We start from the raw sequence: 26,370 nt of genomic DNA on the forward strand, positions 1-26,370 counted from the left end.
GCATATAATGTTAAAACTGTCAAAACTCAAATGACAAAGAAAAAATATTAACCACAAGTCAGAAGAAAATGACCTACAAAAGAATCCCCAGCAGACTTTCAGCAGATTTCTCAGCAGAAACCCCACAGGCTAGGAGAAAATGGAATGATACATTCAAAACACTGAAAGACAAAAACTATTGGCCAAGAATACTCTATGTAGCAAAATTACTCTTCAGATATAAAGGAGAAATAAAAGCTTTCCCAGACAAACAAAAGCTTAGAGAGTTCATCTCCACTAGCCCTGCCTTACAAGAAATGTTGAAAGGAGCCCTCCTACCTGAAACAAAAAGGCAAAAGTTTACAAAGCTTTGAGTCAGGTGATAGACAGAATCAGAAAACTGCACCTCTATTTCAGAATAGGTTAGTAAACACTTCATTATAACATAAAGAATAAAAGGAAAGCAAGCATCAAAAATAACTATAACCAAGAAAGTGACATCGGCACCATAGCAGAATGAATTGTTCCCTTTGTCTCTTTCCTTTAACTTACAACTAAATGGATACTCATTAACCAGCACAGGATTCATTCCCTGCACAGCACAAAAGACATCTGCGAGATCCACACAGCTGTGCATCTGAAAGTGGGTGGCCTGGATCCCCAGGAGGCAGTGGAACTAGCTGGGCACACCCCCCGGCAGCAGCAATCTAGGTCACAGGTCGTCACACAGCAGCCAGCATGAGTGTAAGAGGAGGCGGGGGCAGCCCACCCGAGCAAACACTTTCAAAGTTGTAGCCCAAGGGCCGGCCCCATGGCTTAGCGGTTAAGTGCGCGCGCTCCGCTACTGGCGGTCCGGGTTCTGATCCCGGGCACACACCGACACACCGCTTCTCCGGCCATGCTGAGGCCACGTCCCACATACAGCAACTAGAAGGATGTGCAACTGTGACATACAACTATCTACTGGAGCTTTGGGGAAGAAAAAAGAAGGAGGATTGGCAATATATGTTAGCTCAGAGCCAGTCTTCCTCAGCAAAAAGAGGAGGATTAGCACGGATGTTAGCTCAGGGCTAATCTTCCTCACACACACACAAAAAAAAACAAAGTTGTAGCCTGGCCCATAGGAGCGCCTACTAAGTGACACAGCTCAGCCCTCACAAAGGAGCCCCCACCAAGTGCAGCTCAGCTGAGCTGCCCACGAGTACAAAGCTGGCCCACATGCACAAAAGAAGGCGCCCCTCTCATCCCATCTAGCGCACAAGCTCAGCTAGTCCCCAGTCCCAGTCGCAGTGGTCCTGCACCAGAGTGACCCGCCAGCAGAGCATAGAGGCCCCGCATGCACATGCATGAGTGACCTGACACGTGGCTGCGGCCAGCGCACAAACGCAGAGAAGCCCTGCCAGCACATCCAGCAGACGGGGCAGGATCAGAAAACACAGATCCTGCTCCAGTCCGGCAGTGGTAAGTGGAATGTGTGACCTGATACTACCACAAATGCGCTGGCAAAGGATCACTTCATCAAAAACCATGAAAAACTACATCAACACTAAAGAGCAAAAATAAAATGACAAGACTCCAGCAACCAATCCTGAACTCCCAGAAATCTATAATCTAAATGACAAAGAATTCAAAACAGTTATCATAAAGAAACTCAACAAAGGGCCAGCCCAGTGGCATAGTGGTTAAGTTCACATGCTCCGTTTTGGAGGCCTGGGGTTCACAGGTTTGGATCCCAGGTGCAGACCTACGCACCACTTATCAAGCCATGCTGTGGCAGGCGTCCCACATATGGGACAGGCATGGATGTTAGCCCAGGGCCAATCTTCCTCAGCAAAAAGAGGAGGATTGGCATTGGATGTTAGCTCAAAGCTAATCTTCCTCACTAAAGAAAAAAAAAATGAAACAATGAGCTACAAGAAAACTCAGAAACACAGTTCAATCAGCTCAGGAATAAAATAAACAAGCAGAAGGACTACTTCACAGAAGAGACTGAAACTCTAAAAAAAACAAATTCTGGATATGAAGAACACAATGAGATAAAAAATAATCTAGAATCCTTAAAAAAATATACAGTTGACGTTATGGAGAACAAAATCAGTGGTTTAGAGAATAGAAATATAGAAATGCTTCAGGTGGAGTAGGAGAGAGAACAAAGATTTTTTAAAACTGAAGAAATTCTTCAAGAAACATCTGACTCGATTAGGAAAAGCAACATACTGATTATAGGTATTCCAGAGGGAGAAGAAAGAGAAAGGAGCAGAGGGCATGTTCAAAGAAATAATAGCTGAGAAATTCCCAGACCTGGGGAAGGAAGTGGACTTACAAGTACATGAAGCCAACAGAACTCCTAATTACATGAATGCCAAAAGACCTTCTCCAAGGTATATACTATTAAAACTGGCAAAACTCAATGACAAAGAAAAAATACTAAGGGCAGCAAGGCAGAACAAAATAACATACAAGGGAAACTCTATCACGCTTTCAGTGGATTTCTCAGCAGAAACCTTACAGGCTAGGAGAGAATGGAATGATATACTCAAAATACTGAAAGAAAAAAACTTGCAGCCAAGAATACTCTATCCAGGAAAACTATTGTTCAGAAACGAAGAAGAAATAAAAGCTTTCTCAGATAAACAAAAGCTGAGGGAGTTCATCACCACTAGACCTCCCTTACAGGAAATGATGAAAGAAATCCTCCTACCTGTAACAAAAAGGCAAAGATTCACAAAACCTTGAGCCAGGAAATAAACAGACAGACAAAACCAGAAAATTGCAGCTCTATATCATAACAGGTCAGTAAACAATTATAGCATAAAAGACAAAGGGAAGGAAAGCCCCCAAATAAATATAAACACTTCAATTTAGTCACAAAGTCACAACACAGAAAAGAATAATTCGTGACAGTAACAACTCAGAAGGGGAAGAGGAAAATAATGGAATCTGCTTAGGGTAATGGAGATAAGAGGCTATCAGAAAAAGGACTATCTCATCTATGAGATCTTTTCTACAAACCTCATGGTAATCACTGAACAAAAAATCAGAGCAGAGCCTCAAATAGTAAAAAAAGAGAAAAGTGAGAAAACCATGACAGAAAACCACCAAACTGAAATGGCAGACAGAAATACAAGGGAAAAGAAACAATGGAAATATAGAACAACCAGAAAACACGAGATAATATGGCAGTATTAAGTCCTCATATATCAATAATTACTCTAAATGGAAACGGAATGAATTCTCCAATCAAAAAACAAAGAGTACCTGGATTCATTAAAAGACAAGACCCAACAACATACTGCCTCCAGGAAACACATCTCAGCTCTAAAGAAAAACACAGGGTCAGAGTGAAGGGATGGAAGACAATACTCCAAGCAAACAGCAAGCAAAAGAAAGCAGGTGTTGCCATACTTATATCAGACAAAGCAGACTTCAAGATAAAAAAGAATGTGAGAGAGGGGCTAGCCTAGTGGTGCTGTGGTTAAGTTCATGTGCTGCGCTTCAGCAGCCCAGGGTTTGCAGATTCGGATCCCAGGCATAGACCCATGCACCACTTATCAAGCCATGCTGTGGCAAGCAGCCAACATACAAAGTAGAAGAAGATGGGCACAGATGTTAGCTCAGGGCCAATCTTCCTCAGCAAAAGAGGAGGACTGGCAACAGATGTTAGCTCAGAGTTAATATTCCTCACCAAAAAAAAAAAAAAAAAAAGACAATGAGAGACACAGAGAAGCAATATATAATAATAAAAGGTACATTCCACCAGGAGGACACAAAACTTATGAATATATATGCACCTAACACAGAAGCACCAACCGTAAAAGACCTAAAGGCAGAAATTGACAGCAACACAATAAAGTAGGGGGCCTCAACACCCCAATTACATCAATGGATAGATCATCCTGACTGAAAGTCAACAAGGAAACAGTGGCCTTAAATGAAACACTAGACCAGATGGACTTAATAGATATATAGAGAACATTCCATCCAAAAATAGCAGAATACACATTCTTCTCAAGTGCACATGGAACATTCTCAAAGATACACCATATGCTGGGAAACAACACAAGCCTCAATAAACTGAAGAAGACTGAAATCATATCAAGCATCTTTTCTGACCACAATACGAAACTAGAAATCAACTACAAGAAAAAGGCTGGGAAAGTCACAAATATGTGGCGACTAAGCAACATGCTACTGAACAACCACTGGATCAATGAAGAAATCAAAGGAAATCAAAAAATACCTGGAGACAGACGAAAATGAAAATATATCATACCAACTCTTATGGGATGCAGCAAAAGCGGTCCCGAGAGGGAAATTCAGAGCAATACACGCCTACCTCAACAAAGAAGAAAATTCCCAAATAAGTAATCTTAAACTACACCTAAGAAAACTAGAAAAAGATGAACAAACAAAGCGCAAAGTCAGGGCCGGCCCCGTGGCATAGTGGTTAAGTGCGCACGCTCCGTTGCTGACGGCCCGGGTTCGGACCCCGGGCACACACCGACGCACCGCTTGTCAGGTCATGCTGTGGCAGCATCCCACATAAAGTGGAGGAAGATGGGCACAGATGTTAGCCCAGGACCAGTCTTCTTCAGCAAAAAGAGGGAATTGGCATGGATGTTAGCTCACAGCTGATCTTCCTCACAAAAAAGAGCAAAGTCAGTGGAGGGAGGGAAATTAGAGAACAAATAAATGAAATACATACTGAAAAAAAATAGAAAGGATCAATGAAACTAAGAGTTGGTTCTCTGAAGAGATAAACAAAATTGACAAACTCTTAGCCAGACTCACTAAGAAAAAAAGAGAGAAGGCTCAAATAAATAAAATTAGAAATGAAAGAGAAGAAATAACAACGGATACCACAGAAATACAAAGAATTGTAAGAGAATACTATGAAAAACTGCATGCCAACAAATTGGACAATCTAGAAGAAACGGATAAATTCTTAGACTCATACAACCTCCCAAAACTGAATCAAAAAGAAATAGAGAATCTGAATAGACCAATCACAAGTAAAGAGATTGAAACAGTAATCAAAAACCTCCCCTCAAAAAACAGTCCAGGACCAGATGGTTTCTCTGGAGAATTCTACCAAACATTCAAAGAAGATTTAATACCCACCCTTCTCAAACTAATCCAAAAAATTGAAAACCAAACACTTCCTAATTCATTCTATGAGGCCAATGTCACCTTGATCCCAAAACCAGACAAGGACAACATAAAGAAGGAAAATTACAGGCCAATATCAATGACAAATATAGATGCAAAAATCCTCAACAAAATACTGGCAAACCAAATACATTAAAAAGATCATGTAGGGGCCGGCCCGGTGGCGCAAGTGGTTAAGTGCGCGCGCTCCGCTGCGGCGGCCCGGGGTTCGCTGGTTCGGATCCCGGGCGCGCACCGACGCACTGCTTGGTAAGCCATGCTGTGGCGGCGTCCCATATAAAGTGGAGGAAGATGGGCACTGATGTTAGCCCAGGGCCGTCTTCCTCAGCAAAAAAAAAAAAAAAAAAAAAAAAAAAAAAAAAAAAAAAAAAAAAAAGATCATGTACCATGATCAAGTGGGATTTATACCAGGGAAGCAAGGATGGCTCAACATCTGCAAATCAATCAGTGTGATATACCACATTAATAAAATGAAGAATAAAAACCACATGATCATCCCAATAGACACAGAGAAAGGATCTGACGAGATCCAACACCCATTTATGATAAAAACTCTCAATAAAATAGGGATAGAAGGAAAGTACCTCAACATAATAAAGACCATATATGACAAACCCACAGCCAACATCATACTTAATGGTGAAAAACTGAAAGCCATCCCTCTGAGAACTGCAACAAGACAAGGGCGCCCACCCTTGCCACTCCTATTCAACACAGAACTGGAGATTTTGACCAGAGCAATTACGCAAAAAAAAGAAATCAAAGGTATTCAAATTGGAAAGTAAGAAGTGAAACTCTCGCTGTTTGTGGACAACATGATTTTATATACAGAAAACCTTAAAGAATCCACCAGAAAGCTATTAGAAATAATCAACACCTACAGCAAAGTTGTAGGGTATAAAATCAACTTACAAAACTCAGTCGCACTTCAGGGGCTGGCCCAGTGGCATAGTGGTTAGGTTTACGCACTCCGCTTCAGCACAGGTTCAAATCTCGGGCACAGACCTACACACTGCTTCTGACGTCATGCGTGGCGGCATCCCATATGCAAAACTGAGAAAGACGGGCACAGATGTTAGCTCAGGGCTAATCTTCCTCAGCAAAGAGGAGGATTGGCATCAGATGTTAGCTCAGAGCCAGTCTTCCTCACACACACACACAAAAAAATCAGTTGCATTTCTATACACTAATAGCAAACTAGCAGAAAAAGAAGGCAAGAACACAATCCCATTTACAATCACAATAAAAAGAATAAAACATCTATGAATAAATTTAACCAAGGAGGTAAAAGACCTATCCACTGAAAACTATAAGACATTATTGAAAGAAATTGAAGAAGACATAAAGAAATAGAAAGATACTCCACGTTCACAGATTGGAAGACTAAACACAGTTAAAATGTCCATATTACCTAAAGCAATCTACAAATTCAATGCAATCTCAATCAAAATCCCAAGGACATTCTTCATGGAAGTAGAACAAAGAATCATAAAATTTATACGGAACAACAAAAGACCCCCAATAGCCAAAGCAATGCTACTCCGCAAATCATTTGCAAATCATATATCCGAGAAGGGGTTAATCTCCATAATATATAAAGAACTCACACAACTCAACAACAAAAAAACAAACAACCTGATCAAAAAACGGGCAGACGATATGAACACACATTTTTCCAAAGATATACAGATGGTCAACAGACACGAGAAAAGATGTTAAACATCACTAATGATTAGGGAAATGCAAATCAAAACTACAATGAGCTATCACCTCACACCTGTCAGAATGGCTATAATTAACAAGAAATAAAAAGAGTTGGAGAGGATGTGGTGAAAACGGAACCTCTATAGACTGCTGGTGGGAATGCAAACTGGTGCAGCCACTATGGAAAACAGTATGGAGATTTCTCAAATAATTAAAAATAGAAATACAATATGATCTAGCTATTCCACTTCTAGGCATTTATCCAACAAACATGAAAACAGTAATTCAAAAACATATACAGACTCCTATGTTAATCACAGCATTATTCACAATGGCCAAGATTTGGAAGCAACCCAAGCGCCCATCAACAGATGAATGGATAAAGAAAATGTGGTATATATACATACAATGGAATACTACTTAGCCATTAAAAAACACAAAATCATGCCATTTGCTACAACATAGATGAACCTTGAGAGCATTATGTTAAGCAAAATAAGTCAGCCAGAGAAAGACAAATACCACACAATTTCACTTATATGTGGAAGGTAAACAAACATATAAATAAGGAGAACAGATTGGTGGTTACCAGAGGGGAAGGGAGTGCGCGACAGCGAAAGGGGTAAAAGGGTACGTATGTATGGTGATGGATGAAAACTAGACTACTGATGGTGAACATGATGCAGTCTATACAGAAGCTGAAACATTATAATGTACATTTGAAATTTACACAATGGTATAAACCAATATGACCTCAAAAAAAGTAAATTATAACAAAAAATTCTGTAACTATGTATGGTGACGGATGTCAACTAGACTTATTGTGATTATTTTGCAATATATACAAATATCAAATCATTATGTTGTACACTTGAAACTAATATAATGTTGTATGTCAATTATACTACTAAAAAAAAGAAAAAAAAACAGTAAAAGAGAATAGAACTGAAGCCAGAAACCAAACATATTAAAGGAAGAATGAGGAACAATGGAGAAAAAATAGACAGAAAAGTAGAAAGTACCTTGGGAGAGAGTACTATGCCAAAGGAGAAAGAAGTCTCAACAGAAGGGATTGTCAATATCATCAAACGGTTCGGAAGAGGCTGATAACAACTGAAAATGAGCCAATAAAAGATTTGAAAACGGGAGGGGCACTAGTAATCTCTGAACAGTTTCAAGAGAGTAGTGGAGGCAGAAGTTACACTGCAGTAAGAGTGAACTGAGAAAAAATAAAAACAGCTAATAGAGCCTTCTCTTTCAAGAAGTTTGGAGTAAGGGAAAGAGAAATAAGGCCAAAGAACAAGGAGGGCAGCAGGATCAAAAGGAGGAGCTATTCATTTGTTTCTGTTTTGTGCTGGCTAGGCTACAAAAGACTTCTGAGAAGTTAATTTCAATTTTATTTTAAATATTAAATCCTGACTTCATTATAATGCCCAATTACAAGTTTAAGAAATACTCTCGCCTACAAACTGAAATGTTCACAGATGATGAAATTATATGATATCTGGCATTTGACTCAAAGTAGTGCCAGAAGAAAAGGAATAATTATAAAGAAAAAGGTAAAAATAAGTTAGCCATGAGTTGCTAACTGTTGAATCTGGCTGATAGGTAACTAACTGGTTCATACGCTCTTCTCTTCTTTTCTGAATACGCTTAAAACTTTGCACAATAAAATGATTTTTAAAAGAAATACTCTCTAAAAGATGTTCAATTATTTTCTACTTTTATGTGTAATCATACTCTGCTCTCTTAAATGCCAAACTGATACTGATTTTTACCAGGGTGTATTACGAGGTTTTTCTTAGCAATGATTGTACATTAATTGCTGAATTATCTCAATTTCTCACTTAATCTTCCATCTGACCAAGCAATTTCATATTCAACTAGATGAAAAAAAGAGGTGAAAAAAATAGATGAAAGCCGATCCTATAGTTCTAGGTCACAGAGTTTAAAAATCTATCTCCTATAGAATTCTATTTGACAGTATCTATATTATAGCATAAAAAGAATGCTTATTTTCTAGTCATATCTTTATATGAAAAGTGTCTGAAATTATCTCTACATTTTTTTTTTTTTGCTGAGGAAGACCGGCTCTGAGCTAACATCTATTGCCAATCCTCCTCCTTTATTTCCCCAAAGCCCCAGTAGATAGCTGTATGTCGTAGTTGCACATCCTTCTAGTTGCTGTATGTGGGACACAGCCGCAGCATAGCCAGAGAAGCGGTGCGTCAGTGCGCGCCCGGGATCCAAACCCAGGCCGCCAGTAGCGGAGCGCGCGCACTTAACTGCTAAGCCACGGGCCGGCCCGATCTCTACGTTTTTTAACTGCACAATATTGATAGAAAAAAATGAACTCTGAATTAAGAGCAATATGAATTATCTTTTCAGTTCTGCCATTAATTTAGCTGTATGACTTTCATCAAGTCTCTTAACCTCTCTAAACCTCAGTTTCCTCAACTTTTTAGTAAGGAAGTGGAATTAAATTAACTCCGGTGTAATGTCCAATTCTAACTCTCTAGGATTCTACACGTCTGTTCTACAGGAAACCTGTGCACATTCACAACTCAAGCAGACCCCTATCTAGACCAGCAGTTCTCCAAGTGTGGTCAGTGGAGCCCTGGAGATCCCTGAGACCCGTTCAGAGAGCCAACAAGATCAAATGAGTTTCATAACATTACTAAGACACTTGCCTTTTTCAAAACTGCGGGTACATTTGCCCTAATAATGCAGAACCAATGATGGGTAAAACTTCTACCACGTTAGCCAGAATCAAGGCAGTGGCACCAAACTGTACAAGTGGTCACTGCACCCACAGTAAAAAGAATGCCATGCCGTTTTACTTCAGAATACCTTTGATGAAGCAGTAAAATGTATTCATTTTATTACATGTTGATCCCCAAATACACATCTTTGTAATATTCGATATGATGAACAGGAATGGTACAGAACACTTCTGTTGTAAAACAGAGAATGGCGGCGCCTCAGGGAAAATCTGTGTGAGTGTCTGAGTTGTGATCTTCAGGAACTGACCTTTTTTTTTCCTGAAACACCATTTTTACCGGAAAGAATGACTAACAAACTTTGGTTATTCAAACTTGGGTTTTTGGCCGACTTGGGTTTTTTTGTTTGTTTTTTGAGTGAAGACTGTCACCTCAAGGAAAGCAACTGACAGTATTTACTGACAATGATAAAATGCAGATGAAAAGGAGAACCTGGGAAAACTTGTATCTACCACCTTGAGCATAATAGCTTATGCTGTTTAAGTTTAAATACTTAAAAGACTTTTCTGATGAGATAAAAATATGATTTTTGTTTGATATTACAATAAATTCCAAGTATCTGCATAACTCAGTGAAATAGTATGCTCCAAATGACTACTGCATCATGTTATAAATTCATGCATGGGTAAAAGATCCATTCAAAGTGCAAAACAGACCGATGGATTGTAATGTAACAAAGTACGAAAAGTTCACCGATACAGTTTAAGATCTCACTTTGGAACTCTAAGAAATTACCATTTGCTGAGCTTTGGTGAGGGATCAAAGAAGAATATACACAACTACCTGAAAAGTTTAAATTAATACTTCCTTTCTCAATGATCTGTCTGTGTGAGGCCAGATTTTCTTCACATACAGTTCAACCAAAACAACATAATGCAACAAACTGAAGGCATAGGCAGGTATGACCCCCCCAACTGTCTTCTATTAAGTTAGACATTAATGAAATTTACAAAAATGTAAAATAGTGCCACTCTTTTCACTAAGTTTTGTTTTGGAAAATAGTTATTTTTTCATAACATATGTCATTTCTGTTAACATGCATTTATTTATTACTGTTATTTTAAATGGATTAATTTTTAAGTTTCTAGATTTTAATTTCTAATACAGTAAATATTGATTAGATATAACCAAACAGATGAACAAAATCTTTACAGAGTCCTCAATAAGCAAGAGTGTAAAGGGGGGCCGGCCCTGTGGCTTAGCGGTTAAGTGCATGTGCTCCGCTACTGGCGGCCCGGGGTTCGGATCCGGGCGCGCACCGACTCACTGCTTGTCCAGCCATGCTGAGGCCGCGTCCCACATACAGGAACTAGAAGGATGTGCAACTATGACATACAACTATCTACTGGGGCTTTGAAGGGAAAAAAAAAGGAGGAGGATTGGCAATAGATGTTAGCTCAGGGCCGGTCTTCCTCAGCAAAAAGAGGAGGATTGGCATGGATGTTAGCTCAGGGCTGATCTTCCTCACAAAAAAAAAAAAAAAAAAGAGTGTAAAGGAGTGTTAAAGACCTGAGACCCGCTGATCTACATACAATCTTACCACATCTTTTGCTGGGCAGTGCACACTCTCTAGTCATTCACAACCTAGTGAGAGTAGGGGAGAATGAAAGAAGATCACATATATTACATAACCTTTGCTGAATATTATAATACAGGTATAATTCCAAATGGTAAATCAGGGAAAGCTACTATGAAAGATTTAATTCAAGCAGGTCCTGAAAGACGGATAACACTGACTAAAGCAAAGTGCATTCCAGACAAAGTCTCTGAACAAAGTAGGGAGATGGGAGAATGGGGCCATGTTTGGGGAACAGGTCAATGGGGCTAGAGCATGGGACAGTGGCAGAAGTGTGACGAGTGCTGAGGTGGAAAAGTGGGCCAAGAGACAAGACCACAAAGGGTTTCAAATACCACAATAAAAGTTGGGACTCTAAAACGTATTCATGAAGAGCTAATAGCGATTCTTATTGAGCAGAATATTACAATCAGATTTCTACTTTGAAATATAACATACCTGGGCCGGCCCCGTGGCTTAGCGGTTAGGTACGTGCGCTCCGCTGCTGGCGGCCCGGGTTCGGAGTCCGGGCACGCACCGACGCACTGCTTCTCCGGCCATGCTGAGGCCGCGTCCCACATACAGCAACTAGAAGGATGTGCAACTATGACATACAACTATCTACTGGGGCTTTGGGGGGGGGGGAAACAAATAAATAAAATCTAAAAAAAAAAAAAAGAAATATAACATACCTAATGGCAATGCACAGGATAGACCACACATTGAGGAAAAGGGACAAATACAGGGAGATGTGTCTGGAAGGAAAGGTAATGAGGTCTGACTCAGAGAGGGTAGAAAGTGAAGTCCGACCTTCCAGAAGCAGAACACGGTTTGGCAACCGACAATATGAAAGTGAAGAGGGAAAAAGTGAGTGAAAGTTCTGAGCATGAACAAGGGGGGTAATCGGGGTATCGTGAGGGAAAGAGAAGGTACAAGTTTTTGAAAGGAGGTGGACTTGATGGGGAAATGTGAAATTTTAAGATATCTGTAGAGCATCAGTTTGAAAATGCTGGTCAAGATGATATAGAAAGAAATTTTGGGTAAAATCTGCACAAAAATAAGAGTTGGAACCATGGAGCTGATATAATTAACAAAAATAAGAACAGAGTGAGTAGAGCAAAATGTCAAGGTACAGGGTTTTATGAGACATGAACAGTAAAGGCATGGGCAGAGACAATTATCAGTAAAAACAAGATAGGAAAAGTCAGAGACCTGCGAGGGCGCAAGACCACAGAAGCTGAGAGGGACGAGCTCAAAAGGGCTAGTTCGTCAATAGCTGAAGAGGCTGGAAAAGAAAAACGATCTAAATGAGGCCAGTTATAGGAGGTTACGGAGGAGTCTCTGTGGAGCATTTTAAGACAGAACACAGACCACAGGGAATCCGGCTTCACGGCCTCATTAGCATAGTATTAGGTAGAGGAAATAAATATTTTACCCAGGGCTACATGAAAACATATTTTCCAAACAATAGTTTTCTGCTTTTCAACAACAAAACTTTTAATGAAACTCTCTAAAATCTATGTTACTTTCAGAAAATTAATTTCAGAGTCACGTAAAACACCGAATTTAGCATTTAAACACAGAACACTAGCATTTACGTAATAAATTTTATGATGCAGAAAGAATTTACTATTGTGCTATATGTATATTGAACCTCAACCTACTGCTTAAAAGAATATTTATTAGTGTAGATAAGCCTAACTAAAGTATGTTTTAGTGCAAATCCAACAAATAGTATTTATTTAAGAAAAAAACCCTATTATCCAATCCCTTTTTATTAGTAATATCAAGTACAATATGAGACCAAAATTAATTTAGGTATATTTATATGAAATGTGTATATGGTCATATCTATGTTTATGCAAAGGTAATATGTGAAAGATCCATATTTATTAGTATAATCTAGACCACAATCATTTCTTTTACAGAAAGACTCCTCCCATTACAAAAGAAATCACTACGGGGATCCTTTAAATAAATAAGCTTTCCCAGGATAATAAAAAATTACAATTTAATTCTTTATTTAATTTACATAAAACTTTACAGGAACACATTTGTTTAAAGCAAACTCATGATGTAATTAAAATGGGCAGTTGTTAAGGGGTTTAAAAACCATAAGGATGGGGCCAGCCCCATGGCTTAGCAGTTAAGTGCGCACGCTCTGCTGCTGGCGGCCCGGGTTCGGATCCCGGGCGCGCACCGACGCACCACTTCTCCAGCCATGCTGAGGCCGCGTCCCACATGCAGCAACTAGAAGGATGTGCAGCTATGACATACAACTATCTACTGGGGCTTTGGGGGAAAAAAGGAGGAGGCTTGGCAATAGATGTTAGCTCAGAGCCAGTCTTCCTCAGCAAAAAGAGGAGGATTAGCACGGATGTTAGCTCAGGGCTGATCTTCCTCACAAAAAAAAAAAAAAAAAAAAAAAAAACATAAGGAATGGTTCAGACTCTGCCTGTCCAGGTCTCCCCTTTCTCATCAGCTGGCAGGGGAACCAGGAACACCATGCAGAGCAAGAATCTGAGGTGAGGACAAAGCGGTGTCACAGAGGAGCTATCACCTCCGGCGTGAGAGAGGCAATAGCTGCAATCAATATCATCATGTTACCATCCCTTGTTTAGATACAGAAAGACAGAAGAGACCAGTCCTGAAGAAGTTTTCAAAGCTCTGAGTCTTTAAAAGAACACACAGAAAAAGGTAACTTAGAATTCTAAATGGGGCAGAGGCTCTGGTTCCAGACCACCTGAAGACATCTCTTAGCTCTGCCCCTCACTACTTGTATTACCTTAGCAAGTTACTTAAACCTCAGCTCGCTCTGCTGTAAAATGGGATAAGAAGAGCCACCTGATAGGGTCATTAGAATTAAATAAGAAAACGACGATAAAACACTCAAAGTGGTGGCATATCATTGGCCCTCAAGAATTACTAGACTTGTACTGTTCCAGGGCCATTTTGGATCACTCACTGAATCTATCATTATAAAATACTGCTGATACGGAGCCTCTTAATCTCAAATTCGTGTGCCCAATGCTCAGCAAGCCAAACACTGAGACATCTGTGCTTGGAGATGAGAAAGATTGATTCGAATTGGACAAAACGAGTAGGCGGAGACTGGGTTCGCTCAAATCCACCTCCCCTAGAACAGAAAGCAGGGGGGTTTTATAGAGCTAAGGGGCTTGGCAGGAGGGGCTTCAGGGAAAGAAAGGGGTCACTCCCAGTAAGCCCCTGGGCAATCGGACTTCTGGGCTTCAGCAGCTGCTGAGGGCCGGCCATCTGTCCAGTGATCGGCCATCCGGTGACCACAGCCTCCCCAAAGGCATTCTCTTTCTCCTGCAAAACAGGCTCACAAATCCTTGAGACCCCTGAGTCACCCCTCAAGTTAAACAGGAAAAACAGCAAATTGGTTTAATATCTACAGTACCCCTCAGATACCCGGCTTCACTGCCGCCTCACAACCCATGACATAAACCTTTCACCATTCAACCACGCTGACCTACTCAGCTGTCTCTATGTCCTGAAAATACTAATCTATGCCAGTGTTGTAAGCCAAACAGCAGGATCCTCAAGAACAGGACCAAAGTCCATGAGATTTCGGACCAGTTCCAGAAGCACACCTTTAGTAATATCCCATTTTCTGACACACTAACATTTCTGTATGCAGCCGTTAGGCTATCTCCATTTTTGCTAATAACTCACTAAAATCACCAAATTAAACAACAGGTTTATAAATTCCTAATTTATGCTGTACCCTTCCCCCCTTCAAAAAAGCAAACTTATCAGTAGTTGTATCTCTATGAAAAACAAAATTCTGACTGAACCAGACATATTTTTCTGGTTTCTAAAACATTTGTAATGAAATCTGGTCACACATTCAAGTTCATCCAATCTCCTTCCTCCTCTCCCCTCCCCACCACACCTGACAGAAAATCTTTCTTAAACTAACATCAACCTCCTCAATTAGCCATTAATACATGATAACTACTTTTACACTTTCCACTCATCTGTTTTCTCCATCCCCTCAATGGCCGACACAAGCCATAGTTTTGTCTGAAACCTCTAGAACGAGAACAACAGACACATACATCATCTTGCTCTTCTCATCTTCAACTCAGTGACGGACAGGACAAGTAGAGAAACGAATACACTCCTCTTCAAAACACATACACATGCATACTTTGTTCTTTCCCAAAATACCAAAAGGATAACACACAGCAAATCATGCCCACAAACCAAAACACAGCTGTTTCATCTAATTTTAGAAAAAAAATAACAAAGAACCAAAGAAAAGTTCTCTCTGGAGCAACTCAATCCTCAAATCAGGGAAATTCAAAGAGCAGAACATGGAAAAACCAACAGCCCCAATTCTCCCCTGTGGGATGCTAATTCGATCAGTGTCAAATCAAAATAAACAATACGTTTTTAGAAGATCTCACAAAAGTTTGAAATCTCTCTTTTAGAAAAAAGCCTACTCACAGAGAAAATATCTAAATGTATGATTTCCAGAACAAGTGCTATTTGGTTTACTTCAAATCTGTTTCTTTTTTTTCACTGTACTCTTTTAAAGACAAACTGAGAAACGAATTTGTTCAAAAAAAAAAAAAAATGACCCAGTTATAATATTTACATCCAGAAGTCTCCTTTACTTCTATGTGAAAGTCTCATAGTCAAGTGTGTGTTATTTGATTTAATTGCTCAGCCCTAGGCAATACGGTTCTTCCTTTTCTGGAAGCTGTGAATAAGACCCTGTCTAGCTACTGCTTAATCTGAGTAAAATCTTATACTTCTTTTTCCCTGGAACCCTCAAGAGAAGAAAGAAAATATAAACTATAATCTAACTGTTTTAGGGGGAGTACTGCTCATATACTAGCACCTTCATACCATTTCTATAAAGAGAGAAACGCCTTTCTTTAGTAATCCTCAGGAATCTGTCCAAAATAAAGAGCAAGGATTTAAACTTTTAGCGAGAATTCAGATTAACCAGGTAAAATTAGCATTAGCAGAAGACAAATGAAAAACAGCAAATTGCTACAGACTTATACAGAAATTTAATGTCGTTTTTTTTTTAACATTTATTTATTTATTTATTTTTTTGTGAGAAAGATCAGCCCTGAGCTAACATCCATGCTAATCCTCCTCTTTTTGCTGAGGAAGACTGGCTCTGAGCTAACATCTATTGCCAAGCCTCCTCCTTTTTTTCCCCAAAGCCCCAGTAGCTAGTTGTGTGTCGTAGTTGCACATCCTTCTAGTTGCTGTATGTGGGACGCGGCCTCAGCATGGCCGGAGAAGCGGTGCGGCGGTGCGCGCCCGGAGTCCGAACCCGGTCGGCCAGTAGCGGAGCGCGTGCACTTAACCACTAAGCCACAGGGCCGGCCCTAATGTGTCTTTAAAAGGACTTCGGGAGGAAGAACAATTATTTCATTAACAGTCTTACTTCTATGAACTGTTACTACACCAAGCCTGTATTCTGGTGTTTTTTTCTATCAAGAGTCCTGGTGAGTAGGAAGTATCAATTCCAGGGAGCAAAGGACTTTTCTTGTCAAAATTTTCTAAACTTAGTTATTAAAAAAATTTTTTAATGAAAAACATTTCTTCTATCAAACCAAGACTACCTAATGAAGAAAATTTCAGAAAACCTCATTAAGGCATAACAATATATTAATAAAAATGCTTTATGTTAACAGATCTAGATTACGTTTCTCATTGGGTTATATGGATCACCAAAAGTTCCTACAATAATTGTTCGATTAAATGAGAACGTGAATAAACCATTTTCTAAAAGCATGTATAAAACAAGTAGTCTCAAGCATTTTGCAGATGTATCACAATGCTAAAAGTTATTTAAAATGCATCAAGGGGGCCGGCGCCGCAGCTTAGCGGTTAGGTGCGTGTGCTCCCCTGCTGGCGGCCCGGGTTCGGATCCCGGGTGGACACTGACGCACCGCTTCTCCGGCCATGCTGAGGCCGCGTCCCACATACAGCAACTAGAAGGATGTGCAACTATGACATACAACTATCCACTGGGGCTTTGGGGGAAAATAAATAAATAAATAAATAAATAAATAAATAAATAAATAAATAAATAAATAAATAAATAAAATGCACCAAGGAAATGCTACAAAGTCCCAAAGGTTCTAATCAACGCACTAGTTCTCTTCCACTTGCTCCACTGCACCCCCAATCCCTTCTCTGCTCTGCTCCTGCCCGGGGAGGAGGGGGCCTGCATAGATCATCACCGAGGCTTCCCACTGGGTTCTAGCAATGGAAGTCACTGGTGGAGACCTGAAGACAGAGGGAGGAGAGGTCAGGGAACATCCTCTCCCTGCCCACCTGCCTCAAAGCCACAGCTCCCATGGGAGAGCCTCCGCAACGCCAGGTCTCTGCTCTGGTAATCTCTGAAGAATGAAGGGCTCCTCGCTGTTGCTATTCCCTGGGTGATTCACCACCCCTTGTTTGTTCCCTACCCTCTGTAGTCTCTTCATCAAGGATGAAATCTCTTTTCCGCTGGGACCTTGCCTGATACAGCTAACAACACCAAGTCTGGTTATTCAAAAACAGTACAATATCTAAAGAAATCCAATTACAAAGTTTAAAAAGGTCTTAAGATCTATACAAGCATTATTTATATATTTTTTCTATTTGTATAATTGTTTAAAAATTAAATATAACTAGCTCACTTCCAAATGAAGCTAGTTAACAAGCTGAAATACTCATTACAATTAAACTTAAGTGTGAAATTTAACACCTCATTGATCTCTCAAGATAAATGCTATAAGCCCCAAATAAGCTTAAAAGGAAAAAAAAAATCAATGCAGAGATTCTTGCAACCAATATTTCACTTCCTTCTACTATATACTGCCTGGTTAATCCAAGCAGTGTTTTGTTGTTATTGTTGAAGCCCTCCCTAAGCATAGGCTAAAGAAAAGGTTTAAATCAGTGGTCCTCAAATTTTGGTGTGCAAATAAATCAACCTAGAAGCTCCTTAAAATGCTAATGCCCAGACCCCACCCATACCTCCCTGACATCTGTTTTTACTAGTTCCCCAGATAATTCTCATGCACACCTAAATTTCAGAACTACTTAAAACTGGTAACTTCAAGATTCCACCCAAATCTCCAATACATTGCCTTTTTGCTTTTGGATGAACATTCCACATTAAACATGCCCCCCTCCCATAAAAAAACCCAATATAGTAACAATCACAATGCACACTAACTATGCGCCAGTGTGATGTGTGCTTTGCAAGTCTTACTGTCTGACTCCGTCCCCACAAGAACCACACCAGGTAGGAAATATCGTTGCCTCCATTTTACAGACTGGAAAACTGAAGCCCAGGGAAACTAAGGAATGTGACCAAGGTAATGAGTGGCAAAATCAGGATGGCCTCAGGTCACCTGACCTCTTACCCAGGAGCTGGACAAACAAGCACTTGTGCATAAATGCCAAGTCAGGAGCCTGGGGCTGTCACAAGGAGGGTTAAGCCTGAGGGCCAAGCAATTAGGCAGGCAATAAGGCCCCTGTCCTCTCCCTCCTCTACCCCCACCACTCATCTCACAAGCTCTCTAGACTCTCCCCACCCATCGCTCACTCACCAAGGCCTTCCTCCTCCATGGTGTGCCATCACACACTGGCACAGTCACAAGTCTGTATGTGTATCAGCACTGTTTCCACATGAGTACCTCCTCTACGCTAAGTACTATAGGGATCCAAATTCCAGCTCCCCCACGTACTGGCTGCAAGCGTGAGCAAACTGAACCTCTCTGTGCCTCGGGTTCCTAATCTGTCAAATGCGGGTCATAATGCCAAGCGCACCAAAGTGACCTCGTGATTAACTGAGCTGATGTACATAAAGTACTCCCTTGACGCAGTACCTGACAGAGCAAGAGCTCAATAAACAATAGCTGCTATTAAAATTATACTTTGCCAACCACTTCTCTCAGAAAATTCAACGTATCAGTCCCAGGGCCCATTTATTTTCTCTCAGCCATGTTTCCCAAGACTGTGATGAATGATAGAACATACTCTTATTTATCAGGAGCAGGTACAGTGCTGTACCTCAGTGGACTGAAGGCCGGGGTAGAATATTTTACAGCAAATGAGTCTTTCAGTAGCCCTCAAATTACACCATTTTGACAACTATTTCCCAACTTTAGGGTCAGCCCTGTTGATAACATACTAGTATGAGGAGCCTATAATTAACTCAATTCAAAACAACAATAAAATGTCAGTACAGCAACTTGGTCTTAATTTATCACTGAATCGTCAGCACTTAGTGCCTCGCCCATGGTAGACACTCAAATAATTGTTAAATGAATGAAGGCATAAAGGTATCAACACAGACACACCTTAGCTCATGAGTAGCCTTTACAAAAACAGGTATAATCATCAGATCAATACCAATGTGCCAAGTAATAAAAGTTATTTTCAGGGGCTGGCCGGGTGGTGTAGCGGTTAAGTTCGAATGCTCCGCTTTGGCGGCCCGGGGTTCACAGGTTCAGATCTGGGCGCAGACCTATGCACTGCTCATCAAGCCATGCTGTGGCAGCGTCCAATATACAAAACAGAGGAAGATGGGCACAGATGTTAGCTCAGGGCCAATATTCCTCAGTGAAAAGAGGAGGATTGGCATCAGATGTTAGCTCAGAGCCAGTCTTCCTCACACACACAAAAAAATTTCTTTCTAGAATTCCCCCAGAATATTTTTCTCCTTTCTTTAATTAATTGTTGGCTTTTCTTTAAAAACTCTCCAACTAGAAAAGTTAATTACCAACCTCGGTTCCCTTAATCTATTAAAAATCTTCAAGTAGTTCAATAGTAATGCATCACGCTCATCTTCCACCTTACATTAAAAAAAAAAAACTTGTAGGGCCAGCCCAGCAGCATAGTGGTTAAGTTCACGTGCTCCACTTCAGAGGCCTGGGGTTCACAGGTTCGAATCCTGGGCATGGACCAACACACCACTCAAGCCATGCTGTGGCGGTGTCCCCCATACAAAATAGAGGAAGATAGGCACAGATGTTAGCTCAGAGCCAATCTTTCTCAGCAAAAGGAGGAGGACTGGCAACAGATGTTAGCACAGGGCCGATCTTCCTCAGAAGAAAAAAAAAAACTTGTAACTATTTAACAATTATCACTTTAGTGACCCTGACTTTTCAGAATTTCCTTAACCATCAGAATTAAAGCCATAAAATGAAACAAGTCACAGCTAAGACGTTAACTCTAACATCTAGCAGCTAGAGAACTGGGGAGGCAGATCTACTAAGGGAATACACGAACAGAGGTTTTATTCTCAGCTATGAGCTGAGCAGCCACATATGCGATCCTGAACAAGGCACTTAATTTTTTTGTCTCCATTTTCTCATCTTTGGAATAAGAATAAGTATCACGTCTACTTTATCAAGTTATTTTAAGGACCAAATGTACATAAAGTGATTTCCAAAACAATTGCCATACAAATGCAAGATGTTAACTTTTGACATCAACATCTTCAGATTTTAAAGGGATGTTTCTACTTATTTTTCTTTTTACATCTCTGCCACTCTTCCTATTTCCTAGATCCAAAGATCTGCCAGGACAGGGAAGCACCACTCCCCATCTATAGTCACATTTCAAACACAGTAGGCCCTCAGTAAATATTGTTGAAAAAGATGCTCATCCACATATAACAGAAATTTTAAAATTCTGCTATATGCAATACTTTACCTCGTAAGGTTAAACAGGAGGTTACTTCCAAATAAAAAAACAAGTGACATAACGTTCATTAAAGATGCCTGTGGTTTCGCCAGGAACACCGTCTTCCTTTGTGCACATTACTCAGCCTGGACCTGAATCTTCACCTATGTGAGTATCACCCAAGGAATGTGCTTCCGTATTCTGGTTTCACTGGAGACATTCTTTCTGCACAGAAAAGGACTTCCTCTCTCTTTAATACTAGCAAGATTTCTAAAGATGCCAGATTCGCTTCCGGTTTTACTTCCTATGCTTCAGTACTCACAAGGAGCACTTTTGGTGAATTTCTGGTCATTTCTCAAACCATTATGTCATTCTTATTCTACTAAATAAGAAAACAAGTTTATTTTTGAAAACCATAAATAAAAAGATTCTAATACTTATATTTTAAGATTATTAGCAGTCCACTAAATTTGTCATATAAAAGCATAACTGTTTTAAATGCAAAACATCCTGGTTCCTCTGAACATTATATAATGCCTCAAAAATGAAATTTAAGCTTATTTAACTTTACTTAGTTCTTGATTATCTACATACACAAAAGCAGATGTATTACAGATCATCCATTAACAATTTATATTAAGCCCTTGGATGATGGTTTTGTATTTACAGTTGAATATGAGTATCCTTGAGATGCAAAATTCCTAATAGATCAAATCAAATACCGAAACACCTGTAAAAGCAGTCACCCAACTCAGCCTTCCTATCATTTTCTGCTCATTTACCCAACTACATTCTACTGCTGAAATGACTCCTACTTTGTTACAAAGCATGGACTTTGTGTGCTCATTTTTGTCCTTTATATCTATTACAGCTCAAGGGATATTCCTGAAATAAACACAGGCCATAAAAAAAATTGTCCTAAAAGTAGAGATGACAATTTAATCATAATCTAAAAACAAGTCCCCCACCCCAGGATTTCAGAGTTAATTATGTAGTATCTAAAAGACAACTAGTGCATTTATGGGCAACAACCTATCTCATTTGAGGAAAATTTTAAAGTTCTATCTTAACTAGAAAGATTATACTATTCATTTTAGCTACAATGAAAACCAGTGTTACAGCCTAATTCTAGTTCCTATAAACCTACTAAACAGTGCACAATATGTATAACATTCTAGAATTTACACCAGAAATGATAAAGCAACATCATATCACCATTCAAGGCTGTCAACTTAAGAATGAAAAAAGACAGAGAAATCAAAATTCATTCCAGAACCATATTCACGGCCTATCTTATCCTCACTCCTGTGTGCCTTCTTCAAACCTCAAGTTACATTCTGGAACACAATACCAGTTCTGCAGGTTTACTGAACAGTCTACTAAATGAACTGAGATCAAGGCACCCTGGTCTGGTGGAAAGGACGGGGTCTCGTGGTCAGATGACTTGGGTGTGAATCCAGACTTTGTCCCTCTGGAGCTACATGACCTTGAGCAAATATTTAATTCTCAGAGCCTAAATTTCCTCATGTGTAAAAAGACAAGACCACCAGCTTTGATAATATTTTGTTGATCAAGTCCCTCAGTTAGTGTTCTGATTATGGCAGATGCCTGATAAATGGGTGACGATCTTATAATACTAAAGGGCCAGTTCACAAATTATTACGAAGTCTCTTCCTATGGGGCTCACAATTAAACTGTATGAGATTCATTAAAGTTGTAATATTTTTTTCAATCTTTTACTCAAAATATTTTAATATGTAGAAATGAAAATTTCACAGAGGTTAGAAATCTTTTTAGGGCCGGCCCCGTGGCTTAGCAGTTAAGTGCGCGCACTCCACTACTGGCTGCCCGGGTTCGGATCCCGGGCGCGCACCTACGCACCGCTTCTCCGCCCATGCTGAGGCCGCGTCCCACATACAGCAACTAGAAGGATGTGCAGCTATGGCATACAACTATCTACTGGGGCTATGGGGAGAAAAAAGGAGGAGGATTGGCAATAGATGTTAGCTCAGAGCTGGTCTTCCTCAGCAAAAAGAGAAGGATTAGCATGGATGTTAGCTCAGGGCTGATCCTCCTCACCAAAAAAAAAAAAGTTTAAAGAAATCTTTTTAAAACTGACATTTTACATATCAAAGATGGAGCTTCAATAATCAACAGACAATGAAAATTGCTTCATTTAAAAAAAAAAATGTTTAGGGTGTTTATATTTCTTCAAACCTCACGTGGTCAAAATTTTTAAACTTTCTAAAGAAAGCTGTATTTTAGAACCCAGAGACAGGCCAGTTATCTAAACAATGGGCTACATGATACACCACAGTCTCCAGACAAAGTCACAACAGGATGAGAAAAGAGCCTTCAGCCTCTCTCAGATTTCCTGGCCACTGTTATTTTAAAACCTGATCACATAAACATAAACAGAGAAAAAAATCTATTTCAGATGAGCCCCATGCGTTATGATTTATGATCTCTGTTTTTTATACCTTGCATTAATTTACATTAAATAGTGCAATAGCTCATTACATTTTTCTTGCTCATGTTTCCGGGCACTAATGAAGAATATACGTATATTATATATAGTTCTATATATTACATATTTAGAGTTTTGAATCATGATGATCTTAAAGTTGTTTATCACTTCTGTTACTGCCTTTTAAAACTAGTTTTTGAAATCAAAAATATAACAAAAAGCTGGGAGAACAATAGCATGTCACACAGAACATACAAATGCGACGGGCAAATCTGCCTACAACTAAAATGTGCATGTAATTCCTGCCCAACTGAAAATACTCAAAATGAACTGGATATTTAAAAGTCAATGAGTTATTCTGAACAGTTGCATTGTTTCAAGATCTGGCTATAGCCCAATTTGTGCTGTTTCTAAAATTAATGATAAAAGACACCAAGGTAATTTTTTCACTAAACAATTTCCAACTGGAAAACCACAGCCCAAGACATCTACGAAGTGGAGTTAATTTGTACAGAAATGCCATTTTGCTGCCAGCCTTTGTACCATGACCACTGCCAGCCCAAGTTCAAGAGTCACATTTTATGGTGTTAACAGCATGAGCTAAATCTTAAGAATATTCTTTTTTAAAACTCTCAAACCCTGACTACATTTAGATACACTGCATCTACACCACCAGAGCACAAGTGCAAATGAACCTTTTATTTAGCACGTACATCAGTCTATTAAGTTTGGGGCAGTCTTCCCAGTTCTTCACTAATATCTGTAGATTAGGATTTAAGCATTCCTCCACCGCAAACATCATGTCAGATAAAATGTAATGTGTTTTCTGAAATTGTATGAAAGTATTTCTGACACCCATGTTTTATAATAACCCTATCAAATTATTTCCTACTTAAAGTCCTAGAATTGGAGCTTTTAATCGTTTTAAAGAGTCTTTGGAAATTAACAAACATAAAACCTGTTGTTCAGTAGCAGATATATAAATTAGCATACTCAAAGTACTGGACCATCTAAAGACGACAAATGGAGCTTTAGGTAGTCCCAACCTGGTCCCCTACATGATTAAACTACTAGGTTAATGTGTGATCCGCACCTCCCAGAACAAACGGCACTACTGCTGCGCTGGATTTGAAGCTTGTTTACGAAAGAGAAAATAAAGCCACCACGGAGTGGCCCGGACAGAGCGGACACCAGAGCGCCCTGCTTCCACCCGGGAGCCAGCGCAGACACAAAGGTATCCCGGAGATGACAAGTCCCTGGACGCGGACGCCCATTGTCCTGCGGAAACGAGCAGCAGCCCGGCGCCGCCGCCGCCGCCGCCGCCGCCCTCACCTGCTCCCCACCCGCGTCCTCGGAGGAGCCCCGCGCCCCGGCCCGGGCGGCCGAGGAGCCCCCGACGCAGGGCGGGCGGCGGGGAACGAGGCCGACGCCCCCCGCGGGGCTCCGGACACTCACCGGGCGGACCACGAAGGCAGGTGTGCGGCGGAGGGCTACCTGTCGCCGGTGAGACTGGAGGGCGGGGCAGGAGGTGACGAGCGTGCGCGCAGAGGGCGACGAGGCGGACGCGCACAGGGACGGGCGGCGGCACGGACCAGGCAGAGCTCGCTTCCTGCTCGGACAGTCGCCGGGTCCGTCTCCGCCCGCCGGCCGGCGCCCCGCGGAGTCCCCGGGCCCGCGCACGTCACGGCTACGGAGCGCCTGAGGGGGCGGGGCGCGGGGGCGGGGCGATCGGGCGGAGGCGGGAGAGGGGCGGGGCGATGGAGGGTGGGAGGGCGTGGCGAGAGAGGGAGGGCGCGGCGAGAGAGGGAGGGCGCGGCGAGAGAGGGGAGGGCGGGACGGGGCGACTGGCCTGAGGAGGAGAGGGGCGGGGATACCGGGCGGAGAAGGGAGAGGGGCGCGGCGGGCGGGGGACGCTCCGCGTCTGGGCCCGCGGTCCCTGCCCCGGCCCCCCCGGCCAGCGCGCGGCGCGGAGCTCCCTCCTCGTTCCCGCCCCTGCGAAGCGGCGTGTTGGGCGGCTGTTGTGGTTTGCACCCCTGGGAGCCGGTCCTCTCCGGCCTGGGTGCGGTGACTGCAGTCCGGCTCCAGCGAGACTCGGCTCACGGAGGGAGGGTGGTCCGGGGAGGGGCGCGGACCGCGCGTGTTCCGAGGGCGGGCAGGGCCCCGGCAGGGGCTGGGCGGGGAAGAACCACGGCCCCGGGCGCGGCGGCTGCCGGGCTGCCCTCCGAAGGGGGTGACCTCCTGCGCGACAAACCTGCCAGTCTGCTTTGGGAGCAGGGGTCTGAGATGGGAGTTTTGCATTTCTTTGGCCTCCGTCCTGCCGCCGCCTTTACTTGTCAGAGCCCCGATCCTCTCTGTTGTTTATATTTTAGTGTTTTTATAAGTGACCTACCTGTGAGTCATATTTCAAAATTAAATGTGAAGAAGCTATGCAAAATTGAATTATGTGATAAAAACATACATTGCCTTTACGAAGAAAAGAAGCTTCTTTTAAGAAAATGAAATGGTGATTGACTATGATGCTCAACGTCTCCGCCGAAAAAAGTTCAAGTACCTATACCTGAGAATTACACTTTTTCCCGCAACATTTCTGAGTGCAACTAGGAAACTTCAGGAAATCTAGAAGATTCTGATGGGAGACAAGTTTCAGATATTCAGATGTTCCACAGTTCTTTTGGTGGAAAAGCTAAGTTATGATGAGATATTTTAGCATACAACTAAAACAATAAAATATTAAGAATAAAACAGGGAAGTAAGAAAGAGGAAGAGAAACCAAGAAAGGAACTAATTTACAGCAATCTCAGAAATTTAATTCCAGATTGCCCAGAGGTAAACCTTAAGTATATAAAACTAGATTTCAAAAGGAATTGCAAAAAAAAAAAAAAAGAGCGAGAAGGAGAGGATGATTTCAGTTCACGACTTTGACTTTTTTTTGGATTTAAGATTGAAAGGCTTTGGCAGAACGATAGAAGCCAGTACAGTTTATTGTGAGTGAGGACTTGTGGTTTTTCTCTCTCTCCTCTGCCCCCACTTCCAGGTCATTCCTGAGT

General features: G+C 41.2%; 1 protein-coding gene across 4 annotated transcripts in view; it reads right to left on the reverse strand.

Annotated features, from left to right (window-relative positions):
- MYO6 (myosin VI) overlaps window positions 1-24,938 on the reverse strand; it is a 150,998-nt gene extending 126,060 nt beyond the window's left edge. For 2 of the 4 annotated variants that reach the window (XM_058566753.1, XM_058566752.1), the window contains exon 1: window positions 24,779-24,937. The gene's annotated coding sequence lies outside the window, so the exon portion shown is untranslated. Of the gene's footprint in view, window positions 1-24,778 lie in introns of all 4 variants that reach the window. The other 2 variants (XM_058566750.1, XM_058566754.1) reach the window with 2 other exon arrangements.
- Between the last annotated feature and the right edge of the window lie 1,432 nt (window positions 24,939-26,370).

Source organism: Diceros bicornis, chromosome 23 (assembly GCF_020826845.1).
Source record: "Diceros bicornis minor isolate mBicDic1 chromosome 23, mDicBic1.mat.cur, whole genome shotgun sequence".
Lineage (NCBI taxonomy): Eukaryota > Metazoa > Chordata > Mammalia > Perissodactyla > Rhinocerotidae > Diceros > Diceros bicornis.